A 12676-nucleotide genomic window follows, 5' to 3' on the forward strand; every position below is an offset into this window, starting at 1 on the left:
CAAGAATTTAAAATATTAATGCTGAAGGAGAATCAAGTGGTGTAAGAGATATTGTAGCAGGAGTGAGTTCTAGGGAAAGGGTCGATACTGATGAGGTTATATGATGGACTTCACTTCAATAGGTTTAAAGAACGGGACATTTTTATTATTATTATTATTTTTTTTTTTTTTTTTTATAGATCTTAACACAGGTGCATTGTCATCCATGGGACAGGGCTCACAGGTTTATTAAAGTCCATAATGCAGATGAGTTAAGAAAAATAAGAACATTTTGAAAAATAAAATGTTACTTTTAAAGCACTATTAAACCCAAAAGCAAACATTATATTGCAGCTTACTGATTCTTAGATGTGATAGCTATATTCATTTTTTTTTTCAGAATTTCTTTCTTCTATTTTCATATGGGGATCTGGCCAGTAAGTCTGTTGTTTTTTAAAAGAGCAAGCTCTTCAGCAGAATGTATCGGTTTTTCGGGATGAGACAAACCACTTAACACTGGCAGAGGTCATTAAAATGATCAGCTTTTATTTATTCATGCAAAACATTTATTCCAAAAGGAAAAATACTGTTTGCTGTAACTGCTTATGAAGTGTGAGTGTAACATACCTGGTGGAAGAACCTTAAGTGCAGAGGTAGGCCTCCCTTTCAGCTCTGGCTGAGGAGCCCTGGTAGAGTAATAGTGCTGGAGCACAGAGGTGCACGAATGCTGCTGATGGATGTTGGCATGTCAGGAATGCAGGAGCAGCTAGTGGATGGCACACTGGCAGAAGTTCAGGAAACGGCTTGGCAGATGACACTCTGGCAGAGGTGCAGGTGCAGACTGGCAGATGGCATGCAGGTGGAGGTGCAGGATATTGACAAGGATAAGCTGGTTCAGGTGCAGGAGCAGAGTAAGACAAGGTCAGACAGTCTGGGTCGGCAAATAGCAGGCAGAGTAAGCATAAACAGCAGGTAGAAGAATAGTCAAAGAGCAGGCCAGGGTCAATGACAGATCAGATCAGCAACGTTCGGGCAGGGTCAATAACTGATCAGATCATCAACAGAATCACAGGTAACAGGATGCACGGCTGCTCAAAGGAATTAGACCAAACGGCACTAAAGCAAGGCACTAGCCCAGCTTAAATAGCCCGCATGGTGCCGCTGCGTATGCACATTTGCGAACACTTGTGTGCGTGATTGCGCATTCGCCAATTGGCCATGTGCAGGGCTAGTAGAGATTCTGCACCTGCGCATAGATATGCGCATTTCCTGACAGTGAGCTATAGTTTGCCTTCCATTTGCTACGGTTTCTAAATTTGCTAATACATTTAACACTATCCTCCCCTCCCAGACTGACAATGCTGTTGTCTGCTGTGCCTCCTTTCTTCTTCCTCCAGAGTTGTGTCTCACGAATACAGGAGGTATGTTACTGGCCAGATCACCAAGTGAAAACCAAGGGAAAAAGCCAAAGAAAATAAATCCAATGCAGCCACTACATCTAATGATTGGTAAGCTGCTGCAAAAATAACATTTTTGGTTTGGGGTTTAATACCACTTCAAGTGCTTTAGTTTACACATAATATGCATGTATACACAGGTACAAACAACACACTGGAAAAAGGGTAGCTAGAAAAGAATGAAGGAGAGAGAGAGAGAGAGAGAGAGAGAGAGTGTGTGTGTGTGTGTGTGTGTGTGTGTGTTTACATGGCTGTATGCAAGTGTACAGGAAATTAGATGGAGATGGCAGTCATCGGCTTTAGATATTTCATGCTACAGGAAGAGACTATTGTTATGAAGATCCATTGGAAGATGTACACTGCTCAAAAAGAATTAAAGGAACACTTTTTAATCAGATTATAGCAGCAAGTCAGTTAATCTCCTTGGATATTGATCTGGTCATTTAAGTAGCAGAGGAGGTTGTTAATCTGTTTCAGTTGCTTTTGATGTTAATGAAATTTCACTAGTTTTGCATTTGGCTAGGGTCAGTGTCACTACTGGTAGCATTAGGCGATATCTGGACCCTACAGAGGTTGCAGAGGCAGCCTAACTCCTCCAGGGTGGAACATCAATACATGCCATTGCCAGAAGTTTTTCTGTGTCTCCCAGCACAGTCTCAAGAGCATGGAGGAGATTCCAGGAGACAGGCAGTTACTCTTGGAGAGCTGGACAGGGCAATAGAAGGTCCTTAACCCATCAGCAGGACCGGTATCTGCCCTTTTGTGCAAGGAGGAACAGGATGAGCCCTACCAGAGCCCTATGCCTCAAATTGCAACACACACAAATCACATGTGATTTGCACAGGAGTGCGGTTCCTGTGAAAATCACATGTGATATACCGCAACGCATATATGTGAACAAAGACTAAATGTGTATTTTGTCTTCTTTTAATTTCGCATTTTATTATTATTTAAGTGCATTTTTCCTCTGTTTCACATGCTGTATATTTGGAACATGTTTTTGTATGTGCATTTTTGCTGTTTTCTAAACGCATTGACCCTAGGGCCACACCACATTTTAAGCAGCATTTGCCAGAAATGCAGTACAGTACATTTAAAGTGGAGTTCCACTCGACCTATCAAAAAATAAGTCATCAGCTACAAAAACTGTAGCTGCTGACTTTTAAAAAACAGCCACTTACCTGTCCCTCGGTCCCGTGGTGTGTCCCCTGCAGCTCGTTTCACCGGCCGTCCTGTATTCCAGGAGGCCGGCATCTTCACTGTGGGCACCCGGCTGTGATAGCTTGCGGCTTCACAGCCAGGTAACCACTGCGCATGCGCGAGTAGCACTGCGCTTCGTGAAGACCTGTAGTGTTCTGGGACCTGTCACGTGTCCCAAAAGACTACAGGGAGGGAGAACACCTTTCCTTTTCCAATCGCCTAGGCGATCAAAACGGAAGTGGGAGCGGGTACCTGTCAAATTCCCCAAAGGTGCCAATTCTTAATGAGGAGCGGGGGAGCAGTCCTTAAAGCCGAACTTCCCCTTTTCAGTTGAGCTCCGCTTTAAGATGATTTCCTATGGGACATGTTTACACCTGTGGACACCTGAAAGGGTCAGTGTACCAATCATGCCCACAGAGACTGACGCGGTCATCCATTTTGCTCCAAACCCCTCCATCTTGTATCTCTCCCAAATCAGATTCCTCCGATATCCCCCCCTCCCTCTCTGTTGAGTGACATGTGGTCTGGATGATGACAGAGATCACAGGCAGCAAACTCATTGGGAGGGCGTCATGGCTATAAACTACACTAGCTGGTGCCCCTATGTTTGCTAGACTCTTGCTGGAGAAGGGATCGTAAAACCATAAACCAAGCCTCACTGAGCCTCAAAGACATTCCAGGTAGTCGTAAAAACAGACTTACATTTAAAAACTCACTTTTCCATATAATTTTATATCTTCAGATAGGACATAATTACATAAACATGGAACACATATTCGGACAGCTCACTTTAATACAAGTCGCCTGGTATATTACACCCCCTAATTGGCATATACAGGAGAGCAGAAAATTATATCTCCTTAACTATCCAACCAGGTATGTCATATTTCAAACCTAGACGTTCCGCAGGTGATTCTGCGTATTATTTTACTAGTGGCAAGGCTGTTAAATGCACCGAGAATAAGTTATGAACCATGACATCAACTGTGAGAGTTTTTGGTTCTAGCTTGGGTCTCTGCCCCAACACCCCTGTCAGTGTCTGCCGCAGCTGAGGGAGACTCACGCATGCACAGTAGGCGCCGTGAGTACACGCTGGGCGGCCAATGACAGCTCAGGGCGCGGTATTTAAAGATGCCCGTCAGGCTCCGCCCAACGGGATCTCTAGTGGTCCACAGCACGGGGTTTCCCAGGACGCGGAGTCTAAGTCCCAGTCTGCCTTTTCACCAGGGCCCCTGATGGTGGGGATGGACTTGGTGCAAGACTGGAACCAGGTCGCGCCCCTGGGCACCCCCGGCGGTGGCAGAGGGGTCCCGCTGAGGGTATGTGCCCGGGATGAGCCTGCTGTGAAGGGGATGACAGGTCCGATCCGAGCGGATGGATGGGATGACAGATGCCGATCCGAGCGGGATGGACGGATGACAGATCCCGATCCGAGCGGGATGGATGGGTGACAGCTAGGAGTGAGCGAGGTCAGACTAGCCGGGTCGGTATCGTGCGGGCAGCGTGGTACAGGGGGAGTAAGCAGAGAATGGTCGGGGTCACAAGCCAGGTTCAGCAGGTAGCGGGCAGCGCGGTACCGAGGGTCAGGCAGAAGGATGGTCAGGGACGAGCCGGGGTCAGAGCAGGAGAGGGTCAGCATAAGTCAGAACAGGCAGAGTTTGGCAACAAGGAAGCGTACTTACAGGATCAGGAACAAGACCTTGCGGCAACCTGGAGATGCACAGGGCAGCTTTAAATAGAGCGCCCTGTTCTCCCATTGGTGCGGCCGCGATCGCCACTGCGCATGCGCGGCCGCCGCCGCGATCGCCGAGGACTCTGCACTCGCCGGCTGGGACGGATCGGCCGTCTGCGCATGCGCGCACCGCCGAGGACCTGGGATCCCTGACATTGCCCCCCCACAGGCAACCTCCGGATGCCCAACCGACCCCTACTGAACGGCTGGTTCTGAAAAAATTCCCGCACAAGTCTTGGGGCGTGCACATTTTGGGCCGGCTCCCATGAATTTTCCTCCGCCCCATATCCTTTCCATTTAACCAGAAACTGAGTTTGGCCACCCCTCTTCCTACAATCTAAGGTAGCTTCAACTTCAAATTCCTCCTCCCCATCCACGTCTACTGCCTCCGGTGGTTTAGACCTTCGATCCGGGAAGGGGTCTGGAGTTGCTGGTTTCAACAGAGACACGTGGAAGACCGGATGAACCTTCATAGACTCGGGCAGTGCAAGCTCGTATGCCACCTCGTTGATCTTACGTTTTACCCGAAAAGGCCCCAAGAATTTGGGAGCCAATTTCTTCGAAGGGCAGGGCATTTTTAAATTTGCGGTGGACAACCAAACCTGGTCTTCTGGCTGCAAACTCAATTCCCCCCTTCTTTTCTTATCAAATGCCCTCTTATTGTCACCCTGGGCCTTTGCCATTGCTTCCTGCAATACCTTGCTATTGGTTGACAAAAAGTTCAACATATCCTGCGTGGCCGGGACTGCGACCTCCGGGATCAGATCTGGCAGGAATACAGGGTGGAACCCGTAGTTTGCGAAAAACGGGGACTGTCTAGTAGCCGAGTGACTCGCATTGTTATACGCGCATTCCGCAAGTGGCAGGAGAGTAAACCAGTCATCTTGGAGGAAAGTGGTATAGCACCTGAGGTACTGCTCTAGGGTCTGGTTTGTACGCTCCGTCTGGCCATTGGTCTGTGGGTGGTAAGCGGAGGAGAATGATAGCTTAATTCCCAGGGTATCACATAGAGCTTTCCAGAACCTGGATGTAAACTGAACCCCTCTGTCAGATACAATATCCCTGGGAATTCCGTGGAGTCTTACCACTTCCTTAATAAACACACGTGCTGTCTCAAGGGCCGTAGGTGTGTCCTTTAGAGGTACAAAATGGGCCATCTTGGACAGGCGGTCTACAATCACGAAGATTGCTGTGTGGTCCTGAGAGGGTGGAAGTTCCACAATAAAGTCAATGGAAATCATTGTCCATGGTCTGTCAGGTATTGGTAATGGACGCAAGAGACCCCAAGCCTTATTCCTAGTAGGCTTGTTCCTCTGACAAACGGGACAGGTTTTTACGTAAGTTTCGCACTCTCTGGCCATTTTAGGCCACCAGAAAGTACGCTGCAACAGCTCCAAGGTCTTACATACCCCAAAGTGCCCGGCCAGCGGGTGATCATGGCAGTATCCTAATACCAATGTACGGGCTTCCTCAGGGACCACAATCTGATCCTCCTTCCAGAGGAGTCCCTCCCTATTTAGTAAGGGGACACCGGGGGGACCTTGCATACCTACGGACGCGGTCTGCAATTGAGAATGGAGCTCCGATTGGAGGGCTAGGAAATTCCCTGGGGACAGGATAGTGTCTGGCTTGGGACTCTCTTCGGGATCCCCAAACATGCGGGAGAGCGCGTCAGGTTTCGTGTTCTTAGACCCTGGCCTATAGGTTATATGGAAAAAGAACCGTGAAAAGAACAGTGCCCACCTGGCCTGACGTGGCCTCAGACGTTTAGCTGTTCTCAAATACTCTAGGTTCTTGTGATCCGTGAAAATCAATATCGGGTGTACCGCCCCCTCTAACAAGTATCTCCATTCCTCTAGTGCCACCTTGATCGCCAAGAGTTCCCGATCCCCGATATCATAATTCCTTTCAGCAGGAGTTAGTTTCCTGGAGAAGAAAGCCACCGGGTGCACAAGCTCCTTGATGCCCTTCCTCTGGTACAGGATCGCCCCGACCGCATTCTCGGATGCGTCTACCTCCAAGATATATGGCAAGGACGAATCGGGGTGGCTCAAAATAGGAGCTGCCGTAAACAACTCTTTTAAGGCTTCGAATGCCCTCTGTGCCTCAGGTGTCCACTGGAAGCGGACCCCCTGCCTGGTCAGCTGGGTGATAGGGGATACTAGGCCCGAAAAGTTCTTAATGAACTTCCTATAAAAGTTTGCGAAGCCGATGAAGCGTTGGACCGCTTTCTTATCGGTGGGTGCTGGCCAATCTAAGATGGCCGAAACCTTTTGGGGATCCATGGCTATTCCCGTGGGAGAGATGGTTAGACCCAGAAATGAAATACTACTCTGTTCAAAGCAGCACTTGTCTGCCTTGGCATACAAGCTGTGTTGGCGGAGCCGTTCTAACACTCGCCTCACGTGACCCCTATGGTCCTCCAAGGTTGGGGAGAAGATAAGGATATCGTCTAGGTATACAATGACGAAGATATCCAGATAGTCCCTGAACACATCGTTTATGAAATGCTGGAAGGTGGCTGGAGCGTTGCATAGGCCGAAGGGCATAACCAAATATTCAAAGTGTCCGAATCTGGTACGGAATGCTGTCTTCCACTCGTCCCCCTCTCTGATACGGACTAAATTATAGGCACCTCTCAAGTCTAGTTTAGTGAAGACAGATGCTGATTTTAGCCTCTGAAAAAGTTCGGGGACTAGTGGTAGCGGGTAACGGTTCTTCACCGTGACTTTATTCAAGTCCCGGTAATCTACGCAGGGCCGGAGGGACTTGTCCTTTTTTTCCACAAAGAAAATGCCCGCCCCAGCTGGTGACGTGGAGGGTCTAATAAACCCCTTATGGAGGTTTTCATCGATGTATTCTCTCAGCACCCCTAACTCCCGCTCGGATAAGGGGAATATCCACCCAAATGGAATCTCCGTCCCTGGGAGGAGATCAATTGGACAGTCATAACCTCGGTGCGGGGGGAGAGTGTCCGCCCCCCGCTTGCTATGCTAAACACATCCAAAAAACTATGGTAGGCCGAAGGAATGACTTGCGCCAGTTCCACATCTGTCTCTAGACACAACAAGGTCTCCGGAATCGGAGGCAATGCTGTCTTAGGGAGGCAATGCTGCTGGCAGTATGTGGAGAGGAACTGGATAGAACCCGTCTTCCAGTCCACCTGGGGATTATGGGCTCGTAACCACGGGAGCCCCAAAATAATTGGAAATAATGGGGTCTAACCGAAGGAGTTCTTCATGATGGGTCGATATAATAGTACGGATAGGTGGGGTCTCGTGGTCCACCACCCCTGACTTAATACGGGATCCATCTGCCAGAAAAATATTCAATCCCACCTCCTTAGGCTGTAGGGGGTTGCTGAACTGCAAAGTCCAAATCTATGAAGCAACTACACGCCCCCGAATCCACAATTGCTGTGGTCACCACCGTTCTCCCCGGCAGCTGAAGTGACACAGGTACCGCTAGATAACTAGTGCTGCCCACACTGGTAGAATTGACCGTAGAAAAAACAGCGGAACACTTACCCCCCTTGGCTGGACAGGTACGTACCACATGGCCTGCTCCCCCACAGTATAGGCAGAGATGGTTGGTAAGACGCCTCTGGCTTTCCTCAGGTGTAAGTGTCGGCCGTGTCCTTCCCGGTGGCCCGGTCTTGGGTGTATCCATAGCATCCTGATTCCGGCTTGCCGGCTGGAACTGGGTTGAAGCCTGGGGGGGTGTTTCAGTTGGTCCTTGTCCTTGGTTGCACCTTTCCTGCCTGCGCTCCCGCAACCGGCGGTCAATTCGAATAGTCAATGCTATTAGGGCCTCCAAAGTACTAGGTATGTCTATTCGGGCCAATTCGTCCTTCAGTGATTCAGCTAACCCTATGCGGAACTGGTGGTGCAGAGCCGCCTCGTTCCATTGGCTGTCACTACGCCAACGCCTGAATTTGGCGGCATAGTCCTCCACTGTCCGGTGACCCTGCCTGAGTGTATATAGGGCCCTCTCGGCCGTTGCGGCGCGCAGCGGGTCGTCATACAAGAGGGCCATAGCCTCAAAAAATACTGTCACTGACCTCAACAGTGGGTCTCATTTCTCTAGGAGCCGGTGGGCCCAGTCTTGGGGTCCTCCCTGTAGTAGGGCAATGATGAACCCTACTCTCACTGATTCAGAGAAAAAGGTCCGAGGCTGGAGGTCAAAGTATAGCTCACAGGAGCTACGAAAGGCCCTGAATCTACTTCAGTCTCCAGAAAAACGTTCTGGTGTGGGGACACGGGGTTCAGGCGCGGGTAACAACCCTGGTGTCTCCCTAGTGGGTTCCCCATACCCCCTGGTAGATGTAGCTATGGTCTGCATGCGACTGTCGAATCTTGTATAACCCTCCTGTAGACCCCTAATTCCTAGTGTAAGGGTCTCCATCTGTCGGCAGATGTCATCCAGAGGGGACGTTCCCCTTCCAGGCTCAGTCATGGCCGCAAGGTACTGTCAGGCTCCGCCCAACGGGATCTCTAGTGGTCCACAGCACGGGGTTTCCCAGGACGCGGAGTCTAAGTCCCAGTCTGCCTTTTCACCAGGGCCCCTGATGGTGGGGATGGACTTGGTGCAAGACTGGAACCAGGTCGCGCCCCTGGGCACCCCCGGCGGTGGCAGAGGGGTCCCGCTGAGGGTATGTGCCCGGGATGAGCCTGCTGTGAAGGGGATGACAGGTCCGATCCGAGCGGATGGATGGGATGACAGATCCCGATCTGAGCGGGATGGACGGATGACAGATCCCGAGCGGGATGGATTGGTGACAGCTAGGAGTGAGCGAGGTCAGACTAGCCGGGTCGGTATCGTGCGGGCAGCGTGGTACAGGGGGAGTAAGCGGAGAATGGTCGGGGTCACAAGCCAGGTTCAGCAGGTAGCGGGCAGCGCGGTACCGAGGGTCAGGCAGAAGGATGGTCAGGGACGAGCCGGGGTCAGAGCAGGAGAGGGTCAGCATAAGTCAGAACAGGCAGAGTTTGGCAACAAGGAAGCGTACTTACAGGATCAGGAACAAGACCTTGCGGCAACCTGGAGATGCACAGGGCAGCTTTAAATAGAGCGCCCTGTTCTCCCATTGGTGCGGCCGCGATCGCTACTGCGCATGAGCGGCCATCGCCGAGGACTCTGCACTCACCGGCTGGGACGGATCGGCCGTCTGACAATGCCCTGCGCTGTCACAAATCGCTGCAAGGTCTTATCCTGTTACCTGAGTTCCTGTACCCCTGTGATTGTGTTATTTTGACCCGGATTGCCCTGACTACGCTGCCTTCTCCTGTTTTTGACCCAGATTGCCCTGACTACGCTGCCTTCTCCTGTCCTGACCCCCGGCTTGTTTGACCTCTCTGCGGACTGACTATTTCAATACTGACCCTGCGTGTGACCTGACTATCCTTTGCCTGCCGATTCTGTACCTCGCTGCCCCCATGGTGACAACTGGCTAGTTTTGACTACGATCCGTCCATCCATCCATTCATCCTGCCTGGGCCTGCTGGCCTCCTCACATCTGGCACTCCTCCTGTATCCATCCCCGGAGGTTTCCTCTGCCACGGGTGGGATTGCTCGAAGGTCGTGACCTGGTCCTGGTCTGCTTCAAGTCCATCCCCACCATCAGGGACCCTGGTGAGCACGCAGACTGGGACTTAGACTCCACGCTCTGGGTATTCCTGTCCAGTGGGCTGCCAGAGGCACCACCTGGCGGATCCGTAACAACCCCTCCCCAAATGAGGCGATTGGTTCTCTGCTTTATACTGGCATATACAGGAGAGCAAAAAATTATATCTCCTTAACCATCCAAGCAGGTATGTCCTATTTCATAAAAAATACAGAAATCCCCCTGCGCTCCACAGAACCTAGTGAGTTAGCTGCTATCACCTATTCTATATACCACAAGATAAGTGAAACAAAATAATATAAGTGGTGAAGCTCTCAACTTAAATACTCAAACTAGTGCAATATCCCCATATATAAATATTAAATCCCTAGTGATATAATAATACACAAATGATACCTCTTAGGCTATGCAGATATACAAATAATACTAATAAATAATAATGAATAGAAAACTAGTGCAATATCCTCATATATAATATATATCCCTGGTGATATAGTGATAACTAATATCTCTTAAACTGTGCAAAAAAGTGATACTGAAATGCAATTGATTATATCAATTTAAAATAAAATATTAATTAAAATAGTGATGCCACACTGTGCAAAAATTATAACAAAGTGTTCAAATATTGCCACTCCATGCTGAAATAGTGCTCTTCGTGAAAATCTTGATGTGACTCCCCTCAATAGCAGAAATGCCCCCTCACCTTCCACATTCGACCCTTGCGGGTCACAGAGCTTTTTATATATATATCTCTCTGCCAGATGTTAATCTCCTCCACTGCCTCCACCGACCATGATCCTCCTCCAGGCAGTCAGTACCACTCCAATTACTCCCCTCACACAACGAACTCTGCCAGAAAGTATTCTCCTCCACTGCCACCAGTAAGCCACAGAGCCGCGTCACGGCACCCTGAGTATCTGTGGTCCTAACTCTACAAGTCTAAAGAGTCTCTTTAGACTTGTAGAGTTATAGAGGAGGTAGAGTTGTAGAGGAGGATCATGGTCGGTGGAGGCAGTGGAGAAGATTAACATCTGGCAGAGAGATATATATATATAACAAGCTCTGTGACCCGCAAGGGTCGAATGTGGAAGGTGAGGGGGCATTTCTGCTATTGAGGGGAGTCACGTCAAGATTTTCACGAAGAGCACTATTTCAGCATGGAGTGGCAATATTTGAACACTTTGTTATAATTTTTGCACAGTGTGGCATCACTATTTTAATTAATATTTTATTTTAAATTGATATAATCAATTGCATTTCAGTATCACTTTTTTGCACAGTTTAAGAGATATTAGTTATCACTATATCACCAGGGATATATATTATATATGAGGATATTGCACTAGTTTTCTATTCATTATTATTTATTAGTATTATTTGTATATCTGCATAGCCTAAGAGGTATCATTTGTGTATTATTATATCACTAGGGATTTAATATTTATATATGGGGATATTGCACTAGTTTTTGAGTATTTAAGTTGAGCGCTTCACCACTTATATTATTTTATGTCCTATTTCATACCTAGACGTTCCGCAGGTGATTCTGCGTACTAGTGGCAAGGCTGCTAAATGAACCAAGAATAAGTTATGAACCATGACATACAGTTAGGTCCATATATATTTGGACACAGGCACAATTTTAGATTTTTTGCAGGTATTTACCAAAATATTTTCAAGCTATAGTTATATAATGGATATGGGCTGAAAGTGCACACTCTCAGGTTTAATTTGAGGGTATGTACATCCAAATTGGAGGAAGGGTTTAGGAATTACAGCTCTTAAGAGTAGCCATCCCCCTTTTTCAAGGGACCAAAAGTAATTGGACAATTGAATCAAAAGCTGTTTCATGGCCAGGTGTGGGCTACTCCATTATTTCTTCATCAATTAAGCAGGTAAAAGGTCTGGAGTTTATTCTAAGTGTGGTATTTGCATTTGGAATCTATTGCTCTGAACCTACATCATGCGTTCAAAGGAACTGTCAATGCAAGTAAAACAGGCCATTGTAAGGCTTCAAAAACAAAACAAATCCATCAGAGAGACAGCAGCAACATTAGGAGTGGCCAAATCAACAGTTTGGTACATTCTGAGGAATGAAGAACGCACTGTTGAGCTCAGCAACATAAGGCATGGACGTCCACGGAAGACAACAATGGTGGATAGTTGCAGCATCTTCTCTATGGTAAAGAAAACCCATTCACAACATCCAGACAAGTGAAGGACACTCTCTAGGAGGTGGGCGTATAATTGTCAAAGTCTACAATCAAGAGACTTCATGAGGGCAAATACAGAGGGTTTACCACAAGGTGCAATCTATTCATAAACCTGAAGAATAGAAAAGCCAGATTAGACTGCCAAAAAAACATCTAAAAAAGTCAGACCAGTTCTGGAAAAGCATTCTTTGGACAGATAAAACTAAGATTAATCTGCACTAGAGTGACGGGAAGATAAAAGTGTGCAAATCGGCAAATCAATCGGGCAGGTAGGTACAGGGGGAGCAAGCGGAGAATGGTCGGGGTCACAAGCCAGGTTCAGCAGGTAGCGGGCAGAGTGGTACAGAGGGTCAGGCAGAGGGATGGTCAGGAACGAGCCGGGGTCAGAGCAGGAGAAGTCAGCAGAGGTCAGATCAGGCAGGGTCAGCGACAAGACAGGAACAGGATGCAGGAACAGGATACGGGGCCCAGG

This window comes from Staurois parvus, unplaced genomic scaffold, assembly GCF_062004578.1.
Source record: "Staurois parvus isolate SC_StPar_1 unplaced genomic scaffold, SC_StPar_1.0 ptg000056l, whole genome shotgun sequence".
NCBI classification, from domain to species: domain Eukaryota; kingdom Metazoa; phylum Chordata; class Amphibia; order Anura; family Ranidae; genus Staurois; species Staurois parvus.